The sequence below is a fragment of the Pteropus alecto genome, unplaced genomic scaffold (genome assembly GCF_000325575.1).
Source record: "Pteropus alecto unplaced genomic scaffold, ASM32557v1 scaffold45, whole genome shotgun sequence".
In the NCBI taxonomy this organism is placed as follows: domain Eukaryota; kingdom Metazoa; phylum Chordata; class Mammalia; order Chiroptera; family Pteropodidae; genus Pteropus; species Pteropus alecto.
Window position 1 is genome coordinate 12,906,685 of NW_006442491.1, and position 10,088 is coordinate 12,916,772.

Here is a 10,088-nt window from a genome sequence, read left to right on the forward strand (position 1 = left end):
TGTTATCTATTGTGATGGTATATTTTCAAAATAATACATTTGAACCTAAAACAAACAAACAACCTTCTCCACAGGGGTTAAGGAGATGGTCAGGGATTTGTAAGGCATTTCTTAAGAGAGCCTCTGCCCGGTGTGTGTTCCATCCCTCCCTAGCCCTTGTCCCACATAAATGCGCTCGTCTCTTCACCCTCAGTGAGCAGCATCCTCCATGGGGTTGCTGTTGGGAAAAAGCAAACTATTATTTGTCTCTTGCTCAGGATGTTGGAAGGTGACAGAAAGACCAGTGAGAGAGTGTGCAAAAGGCTGCATTTGGGAAATTATCTTTCTACTCCAGTGAATCCAGGAAAGTGGCGGTCTTTCCCAACTATGCCCAAAATCACCTGGGAAAGAGACTGAGGAATGGTCCACTAATTACAGAAGGCATCAGACAAAGAGGATTTGAGATCATCCAAGTCTCTAAAATTCCCACCAAATCTCCCTTTAAACATTATCCAGGCCCAGAACATGAGAAGTAGCTGTGACGGAGGTGGTCTCCAGCTAAGCAGAAAGTGTCTTGCTCTATCCTTTTATCTCTCCTTCCTTCTCCTTAACCTTTACCAAATGGCAGGGTAAGCCACAGCTAGGCAGAGGGTATAAGGTGAGATAAAGAACAAACGGAAGCCAACCACTTCCTCTTCCCCAAATGCTAGGGTCTCCACAAAATGCAGCACGGAGCTGATAAGGAGAAGAAATTGTATCTTAGAATGAAGTTTGAAGTGTTGATTAATATCTTGGACTGAAATGAGAATGTGTTTTTAACTTAACATGCATATAATACAGAAAAGCCGTGGGGCCTATTGAAACTTCTCCTTAAATAATTTTTAGGACACCCATTGGGAGACAAAAGTAAAATTACATTTTTTTTTTTTTTTGTAATTGTGCATTGGTTAAAACACATTGCAGATATTTGTTCCCAGTCTGTTCTTTGGTTTTCCTTATATTATAATATATTTATAGACATTCTCAACTCCAAGTCATCAAATTCATCTATCATTGGAAGGGCCTTCTTACCCTAAGATTATAAATATATTCTAATTTTTTTTAATTCACACCCCGAGGGCAGCCGTGGTGGCAGGGACGCGGGGATGGGCGCGGGTGGAGAGCGCGAGCAGACCCGGTGCACCGACCATGGCCTCCAGGTGCCCTAAGTGCGACAAGACCGGATACTTCGCTGAGAAGGTGAGCTCCCCTGGCAAGGACTGGCAAAAGTTTTGCTTTAAGTGTGAGCGCCGCGGCACAACGGTGATGCCCGGGGGCCACGCCGAGCACAACCGGAAGCCATTTTGCCACAGCCCCGCTACGCCACACTGTTTGGACCCAAAGGGCTGAACATCAGAAGTGCTGGCTCCTACATCTACGAGAAGACTTCTGAGGTGGGACCGCAGGTCACTGGCCCTGTCGAGGTCTGCGTGGCCCGATTCGAGGAGCGCAAGGCGAGTGGCCCCCCAAAGAGGCCCATCAAAGCCCCTAGCATCACCACGTTCACCGAGGAACCCAAAATTTGTCCTCGCTGCAACAAAAGGGTCTGCTTTGCTGAGAAAGCGATGTGTCCCGGCCAAGCCTGCGCCGTGAGCGCTGCAGGAAGACACGGACTCCGGAGGAGCACGACGGCCAAACCTACTGCCACAAGCCCTGCTGCGGAATACTCTTCAGACCCAGACACTGGAGCTGTGGGCAGCTACATCTTCCATAGGGACGCTGAGGGCAAAGTTCAACCCTCGGCCCACAGCCTCCTCTTGGGGGTCATGGGCCTCTGCCCCAAGGCCCCACTTCTTTTGGGGGGAAGTGACCAGCTGCTCAGTCCCTTCCAGCTCATCCTGCCCTTGAGTCCAGGGCCTTCGCTGAGGAAGGAGGAAGCCACCCTGGGCGGTCCCCAGAGGAGGCCTGCCCATCCCCGTTTCTCTGAGTGCCTCTGCTTTTGTATTCTAGCACCTGTTACCCCCTTTCGTGTCCTTGTGGCTCCCTATCCTGTGGCTCCCTCCATATCTGTGTCTCACGGTCCCATGTGTCCCTATGTATCTCTGTGGCCCTGGGCGTCTCACTCTGAGGAGGCCACCGACTCCCCTTTCTTGCTGTCGCACCCCTGCTCCACAGTGTTATTTATCTCCTTTTGCCACTGTGGCCACAGCCAGGCTCCTTATTGGTGTTCCTGGACAGGGCGCCCGGCCAGGGCCCTCTGCCGTGTCCCACACTGCCTTTCCCACCTGTCACTCTCACGTGATTCACGAGCACTGCCGAGATTTTTTCTTTAAAAAAAGTTTTGAGGTTTGCAGGGAAAAAAAAAAAAATTCACAGCCCATATTTTAGTTTTCTACAATTAGTTTTTAAATACATCTGGAATTCATTTTGCGGATATTGTTATAGTGTCAACCCTTTCCGGAAAATTATCTTCAACTGGGGAGAGCTGCCTTGCTATAGGTCACACCTTCTTCCCAGGGGCAGCCCACATCCAATGAATGATTCACATGGGACAATAACATGCAGGCCTCCTGACCCCAGGGTTGACAACTAAATATAATAGACCCCAGCTTCAGACCTCCACTTATGAGGCCGCTGACGCTAAATTGTCGCTCAACTTCTCCTCTGCCTACTGCTGCTTCCCTCACATCCCTCTCTGATATTGATCCAAAGAGCAAATCCCCAGTAAATTTCTTGCCAAAAAATCTGTCTCAAAACTGTTTCTTGGGAAACTCAAATTTGTCTGCAATAAATTTGAAGTAGTTAACTGAATTTATTTCTCTTCCAAATGCAGAACTCACAGTCTCGGTACCAATTACTCAACAATTAATCCTTTTGATTTAAAATATTACTTTTATTACATACTAAATTTCCCATTGAAGATAAGTCTGTTATTGGTCTATTCTGTCTGACTCTTCTAATTTTATTTTCTAAAATTTTTGCTATACTTTAGAAGACCTGTTATTAGGTCAAGCAAGTTACTCATTATTGTTTTTTAAGAAATGTATATTAGCTATTCTTTTATTTATATATTTGTTTTTTCCTCTTCCAGATTAAATTTAAATATATTTTCTCAAGTTCATATAAAAATTTACATAAAAATTTCAATGTGGATTTTATTTATTATTGCATTGAATTTAGGGAATAATGTAAGGGAAAGTGAAATCTTTACAATATTGAATTTTCTCATCTAAGAGTTTTACACTTCTCTAAATACTCATGCATTTTTCGCTCTTACAGTTTTCTTCTTATATATCTTATACTTATCTCCTGAAAGGTTTATTTCTAGACATTTTAGAATATATATTACTGTGTATGAATGGTATCTGATATTCGTACATCAAATTATATCTTATCACTTTGATAAATTCTCTTATTCTAATAATATTTTGGTTTATGCTCAGATTTTCTGCGTATACTGCCACTTCTATCATTTCCTTTCCAATCAAGTATTTAATTTCTTTCTTGTTATTATGTTGGCTGTGATCAACAGCACAGTGACCATGATAGCAACTATCCTTGGCTGGTTTAAGACTTTGAGAGAAATTCTACTTATATTTCACCACCAGTGATTATGACTTTTGCTGGAAGTTACTTGCAGATACTAAATAGCTACTTAAGGCTGAGTCTTAATGGTAAGTCAACTACAATTGGCAAAATAACAATAAAGTGAGGTAAACCCAGAAGTCAGAGAGAGGATGATGGGTCTGATCACCTGAATAGGTGGTTTCTATCAAAAAAAATTATCAAAGGGAACAGATGGCAATTTTAACTAATGAATGAATGAAATAACTAACTAAATAACTAACAAACTAACCAACTAAATGGATATAAAGAGATTAAGTTATAAAACAAAGATTTTTAGGAACAAAAACAAATAATTGTCAAATTTTATAATTCAGGAGAGATAAACCAATGAATATGACAGCTAAGTATGCAAAATACAAACAATTAGAAATGCAAGGAGACCTTAATAAAAATAGAATTATAATGAGATATTATAAATACCACTTTAAGAATCAGTAAGCTCTTGAGCAGGAAATGAGTAACACAATCAAAAATTAGATGTAGAGAAGATGTAATTTTTTCATATACGTGAGTCATTTATGAAATTAATCATATAATTGACCACCCCAAACTGAAAAAATCAAATTTATAAACCACATCTTCTTATTATAATCTCTAAACAGAATAAAAATATCTAAAAATTGAACAATTAAAGTTATTAAACATAATAACAAATGACCTTTGAGTTAATTTGGAAAACAAAGTTAAATGAAAATCTACATATAAAAGGCTATAAAAAACCACTTATGTCAGTTGAAGTATAACTAAAGCATAATCAGAGGAAAACATAGTCTAAAATGTCTTTATTATCAAAGAAAAGTAAAGAAAAAAATCCAGCACTTCAAAATGCTTAGGATGTGCTAAATAATGTACTATTCTTTATATATTAAATTATTTAATTCTCACAAAAATTTATAAGGTAGATATTACTATCTCTATTATTTAGATAAGGAAACTGAGGCAAAGAAAGTTTAAACAGCTTGATAAGTATAACAGCACTCAAGGGTTGGCACCAATACTCAAAGCCAGGGAAGTCTGGTTTAACCACTATGTTAAAACTCATCTTAAGAGGTTGGAAGAACACAGAAGAAATGAAAATAAAAAGGAGATTAATAAAGGCATAAAGTGAAATTTTAAAAATAGAAAAAATTTTAAAATGCAGCATAATAGATAAACAAATTGTAGATCTAAAATAGATAAATATGATTAGTGGATAAATGGAAAAGTAAAAAATAGTCACTAATAAGAATGAAATGAGCTTAAGAATACAAGAACTTTGGGGGAAGCTAGCACCTGTGAAAGATAAAAGTGGGAGGAAGTAGGATAGGATAGAGAGAGATACAGATTATAAACCAGATCTGTCAAAATCTTGGCCAACCTAGTGGGAAGCTCTAGAGCAAAGACTGCCTATAGGAGGGGTCCCACATCGGGTACAAATGACCAGTCATTAGCTGTACATCAAGTCAAGAGCTGAAATGGAGCGTGAATGCCCTAATCACTGGAGGCAGCTAACTACATTCCTTAACAGCTGAATGGTGAGTCCTTTTTCAAATGGAGATCCAAACAGTGCATTTCCATGGCTGCACATATGCCAAGATTTTGGTAGGGAATGAAAATGTGAGACTGAAAGGGTAGAAGGGGAAGTAGAGGTGACAAAAAGGGGAAAGATTATGGTGCTTTTATCATTGTCTTGCTTTTGTTTATAGATTAACCACATATCCCTAAACAAAATTGGATTCCATTTGTCTATCATCTTCATAAAAATAGAATTATATGTATTCTTTTGTAACTTACTTTTTTCCTTCAAAAATTGTGTTCTAAGATTGCATGCTAATGAGTACAGTAGTTTATTCATTTTCATGGATGTGTTTATCTCCTAGTTATAATTATACCACAATTTATTACTTCCACTCCTGCCATCTTTGGGCGCAATGATGAACAACCCTGCATATGTCTCCTGAGGCACACAAGCAAGAGTTTCTCTGGTGTATACATCTAGGGCTGGAATTGCTGGGTTGCAGGCTACGTTTTTAGTTAGCTTTACAAAATAATGCCAAATATTTTTAAAGTGGTGTTAAAAAGTTTCTATCATAAATTTTACATAAAAGTATGTAAATTAATGTGAATGCATAATAAGATAGAGTGGTGAGACTTTAGGTGATCTTCTGTATAATTTGATATATCTTCTGAATTCTTTTAAAAGCAAGTATTATTTATGTAATTCAAAAAAAAGCTCATTAAAGCTGTGTTCATTATGAGGAAAAAAACTGATCTTCAAAAATATAGTAGCCATGGTAACATATGCCATAATAAGAAAAGCAAGCTAGGACATTACATTAAACAAAACAAAACAAAATAAAACTGAGTCCATTATCTGGGAAATGTTACAGACAAATAAAAGCGATCGAAATAGGTAAGAAATCATAATACTTGAATTTTAATCCCAGCTAATTTAATTTTCCTCTGCAGAACTCCTTCTTAATCAAACCAGGGCTACTCTTTGAAAAAGGCATACTGTCGAATGAGAGTGAAATGTCCAAATGGTTTCCTTTGTCTCTGAGAAGCAAGAAGTTACCTCTTTGTCTCCTAGAAACAAGAAGTTACATAAAACACAAGGTGTTGTTGCTAACTTTATGGACAATGTAATAGAACTCCTTAAACATATCCAGCTTTTTTCACTGTTTTATGAGATACAGATGCTTCCAGTTTCAGAGTCAAAATGTCTTCCCATTTCTGAAGTCATTGAACTGTATTTTGCCAGTCAGTTTAAGTAATGATATTTGTAACGAATAATATGTCTTCACTGTCAAATCAAGGTATGTACTTTGGCAAAATAACTGACATGTTTTCTCAATCTCCCATTGTGTTTTTCTACCCTTCATTAAGAGTCTCTTGTATTTTAATTTCAGAAGAAAGATGAATGCTTACTATGTATTCACTTATTATCCTGGATGAGAAGTTTACCAAGAGTTCAACAGAGAAGATTCGAAGAGCACTTCGGGCAAATGGAAGGATTTATTTGTCAGTGTCTGCTCAGAGGACAAAAACCATGCCAGTTTAGTTGACAGTAATAATTCATTATAAAAAATTGTTAATCCAGCACTGAGGAAATAAAATACAATAAAAAAAGAAGTATCACTGAATTAGCGACTACAGAAAAACAAGTAGCACCCCAAGGGCTAAGAGCACAAAGAGAAAGTGCTGGACTAATTAAAATGAGAAATTTAGAGAAGGAACTCTCTGGAGCTGAGCCTCAGACCTTTGCAGAGGGAGTACTGGCCAGGTGGGCTTGGGTCAGAGGCCCTAGAGGGCTGGCAGCCAGACCTCTGAGGAAAAACATGGCAGCTGTTCCTGGTGTGTCTGGGCTCAGAGGAGAGGTACATGGAGTGAGAAAAACATGGGCACATATTAATGTTCACTCCAAAATTCAGGACTGGATCAGAAATGGCCTGCTCTCTGGGGAGGAGAGGACAACACAAGAAAAACATAGCCATTGACTAAACATATTCTACGCATCCCTTATGTAATTAAGTGGACTTCCTTTGTTATACGGTAATTAAGCGATGTTGAGTGACTTTTCCAAGTTCCACAAGAAGTCACAAGAGCCAAGCAGATGTGGAATTCACTTTATTTCTCATTTATAACCACATGATCCATTTAATCTTCATCTAATTTTAGACTTTTAAAGAAGTATAGTTTTTTCTTCTCTCTATGTTTGATTACTATAACAAGAAAACTATGAAAACAAGTGTAGGAAAATATGATTCTTTTAGGAGATGCAACAAAGATCAAATTCAGTATAATAATTGAGTTTGATACCCTGTTACAATTATCAAAATCGGTAGTCATTTAATTGTATTTTTAAAGAAATAGCATATTTTTGAAATGATTATTGTTAGCCTAAGTAAAATGGAGGAGAAAATAAGAGCCAAGAAACTACATTCATTCATTTGACATATACTTATTAAATTCTTACTGTTTGTCAGACTGCTAAATTGGTAAATGAAAAATTACTTCTTCAAGTGTGAAGGTCAGTAAGTCTTGGGATTAAACTTTATTTATAAGACAATGAACAAAGTGCACATACTGCTGTTTAACACGTACTTTTATGTTACATTTCATATTTATATGTAATATATAACATGTATTAAATGTATACCATTTAAAATATATATACTTATGCGAGGTATTAAGGATTACACAAAAAAATAGAGACAAGACTCTAAAAATTAATAAACCCTTGAAGTTATATGAGTAGTGATTATATTCATGTAATAATTTAAAACAAATAACTCAAATTGATAAATACTAGAGCACTGAAAAGATCCCACTGCCCACACGAATTGTCTGTAGAGTCATAAACTCTATCGCCATCTAGTGACGCAAATCTTAAAAACCCATTAGAACCAATCAGCAGAACAATTTTAGGACACCTCCCTGGAAGCGCTCAGCTTCATTCATTCTCAGAAACCAAATGCCATAGAGTGCAATTTTCTCTCCTTCCTCTTGGTCAGCATACAGTAGAGTGAAGGGTGTGGGGTGTTAACATATTAGTTATAGCCTTCCTTATTTGAGCTCTAAAAGAAGGGAGTGGAAGGAAATCACGTCAATAGAATACAAATTGTGTGCACCTAATTCTTGGGACACTATCATCATTTCATACAAAGCCCCTCTCGTTTTATTTTACTTTATCACTCCCCATTGCCAGTATTTTGCTCTAGATCTCAATTTGTTTCTTACTTATTTTGTCACCTCAAACTTTTTTAGGGTCCTCCCTTTATTGTTTCTACTTCTAGCTCTTGGTGTCTACTACACACTATCACTTCTGTTTCCATTTTTTTCTGATAGAGAACCAGATTGCCTCTTACTCTTGGTACCACATGTAATACTTACATTATCACCCTTCCTTCCATGTGAACCTCATGTAGAAATTTCTCTGGTTTATATTCTCAGGGCTAATTTATAGGGATTTTACAGATATGATTTCATAAAATAATGAATTATTTCTCTTCTGAATATTGAATTGTCTGCACTTGTACCTGGAGTGCCTGAGGGCTCCCATTCCCAGTAGCCTTACTAACACTTGAAATAATACCACTGGGTTTTTTAAATTTTACTTTTTTGTTTTGTTTTTGCCAAAAAAGATAAGATCATTATTGTTGCATTCCATTAATCTGATTCCTAGTGTGGTAAAGGATTTCTTCATATCCTTGCTGACTATTTTTGTCTCTACCACGAATGGCTTATTCATATATTTTGCCTATTTTTCTATCGGGTGTCCAGTCTTTATGTCCTTGAATGTTATCAATATAATATCTTATAGGTTTTCGACAGAGCATTTAACTTCTCCCAAACTTTGTCTATGATTTCCTCCTACATTGAACAGGAACTCTTAATTACATTGTAAGGCAAATCTATCCATATTTTTATCTAATGGTTTGTGCTTTTTTTGAGTATTTCTTAAGAAGTCCTTACCCACCGCAGACTCATTGAAGATATATAGCATGAGGAAGGGATCCAATCTTATTTCTACGTGTTTATCCAGTTTTCCTTACACTGTATTTTCTAGTAAGCAAGTCATCATTTCCCTACCAATTTGCGGTACTCCTCTATCCTATACCGAGTTTCTACCTACACATGAATCTGTTTTTTTATTAGCTTTCTGTATGGTTCCAGGACTTTGTTCATGTATGGAATTTAACAGATATGTAAAATGTCTTTATTTGTAGCATGTCCTTATTTATGGTGATATAGGATTTCATCTAGAGCCTGGGGTTCTTTACCTCAGGACAACTCTTGTCTAAGGCAGAGACCTTCCTGAAGCAGCAGACACATGGCTAGTTTGGAATGTTCTCCCTCTTACCTATTCTTTTATCAAAACCAGTGTAATTATTTGTATTTGTCAATTCTTTCATTGTAAATTTAAGACTAAGTTTTCAATTTCTTAAAATATCCTAAGGGGATTTTGATTGGAACTGCTTTGAAATTCTAAAGTTAAGGAAGATGAACATTTAAAAAAATATTATTAGGCATTCTTTTTTAAAACAGAGATTTTCTCTTCATTTGAAATGTATACAACTCACCTGAAAACCATGAAATGGTTTTTTAGTGGTTATTTTTCTAATCAAATTTTCTATTTATTTGTGCTAAGTTTGACATTAAATTTGTTTTTACAGACATTTATTCATCTCTAAACCTGCTAGATGATAAGTATTTGGCCTAGGCTCGCCATTGTCTCCACTGACAGCCAATACCAGTGATCAGATATGTGATGAGGCAATGGTAGGCCAACCTCAGCTGACAAGCAAATGACTGCAGAACTTCCTGGTTAAACCACATATTCATGAGCAGCAATAAACAGGTGTTTGTTACACAACAAAAAACAACGGATACACCTTTTTTTATTATTATTATTTCAAGGATTTCTGAGATTTGAGGTTAGTTTTTCAGATCTATTGGTCTTGCTCTGTGCCATGCCCTGGGTTGGGTTGGGGAATGGGGTAAGCAGGCCTTGATAATTTTAT

The 10,088-nt window shown here is 37.1% G+C and overlaps 1 pseudogene; it reads left to right on the top strand.

Moving 5' to 3' along the window:
• The first annotated feature begins 1,167 nt into the window (after positions 1–1,167).
• On the top strand, positions 1,168–2,291 carry LOC102881325 (annotated as a pseudogene).
• Positions 2,292–10,088: the final 7,797 nt, after the last annotated feature.